Consider the following 1,069-nt stretch of genomic DNA (forward strand, 5'->3'; position numbering starts at 1 on the left):
GATTATTTGATAAGTGCGTCCCAATAGGGCTACTTAAATTCAAGAATTAATGGTCACCGGCATACAAAAGGACCTGACTTTCTGACGTATGCCACAATGATTGGTCGTAAGCCTCAAATATGAAAGAATATCATAGAAGTAATGATTAGTGGTGATACTGCTGTTGGCGTCACAACTCACATAGAAAGGGAAATAATCCCTGCTCTACAACACCAGGTATTTGCAGGAAGTCTCCTCTCCCGGTACTAACCCGGCCCAACGCTCTTTGGCTTCCAAGATCGGACGAGATCGGGCATTGGCAGCGTGGTATGATAGTAGAGAATTAATATGATAGTACACCAATGAGAGTGCACCTATATACGAGATAAGAAAAAGAGTGGAGACAGTTTGGAAAGCCAAAGAAAGAGATGAATAAGTAAAGTGAAAAATATGTGGATCTGCTTTCTACGTTAGGCACGGCTCATCAGATCCCACGTCTGCGGTATTGTGCTCCGTGGATCGCAGATGAGAGTCCACGGAAAAATAGTAGAGCATGAACAGGAGGTACAAAAACTATGATTTTGGTTAAATTGTCAAAAAGACAGCACAAAAACCGGTGACAAATTACGTTAGAAATCAGATAGATCATACAATAATTATCTGTGTCACCAGAGAAATCAGCCCTTAACAATAAGCGCTGGTATTAGCACATAGATGGAAAGAGAGAACTAGTTTCCAAGATTTGAATACATAGCATGTTACTCAGGCTGGGCAAACAATGCAATCGTGGTATTTAAGCATCAATTTGAGGAATCTCATTAAAGATCATAATACACCCTGAACTGAGTGTGGAAATTCATTTGAGTTGGAAAATCAAGTGTTGTAAATCCCACAGACTAAACCAGAAAAGCAATGTTATTATCAGTAACAAAAACAGCACTGAGGATCACAATGGATGAAAAATCATGTAGAAATATACTGGCCTCTGTTGGTGAAAAATCTGCCAAACAGTGTAAGGTATCTACCAGGTACGCAATAGCAAATCCAAAAAATGGAAAATATATATATATATATGTGTGTACAGCTTCTA

The 1,069-nt window shown here is 39.1% G+C and overlaps 1 pseudogene; it reads right to left on the reverse strand.

Moving 5' to 3' along the window:
• Nucleotides 1-201: 201 nt before the first annotated feature.
• Nucleotides 202-320, reverse strand: LOC135051668 (5S ribosomal RNA; annotated as a pseudogene).
• Between the last annotated feature and the right edge of the window lie 749 nt (nucleotides 321-1,069).

The sequence above is a fragment of the Pseudophryne corroboree genome, chromosome 2 (genome assembly GCF_028390025.1).
Source record: "Pseudophryne corroboree isolate aPseCor3 chromosome 2, aPseCor3.hap2, whole genome shotgun sequence".
In the NCBI taxonomy this organism is placed as follows: Eukaryota; Metazoa; Chordata; class Amphibia; order Anura; family Myobatrachidae; genus Pseudophryne; species Pseudophryne corroboree.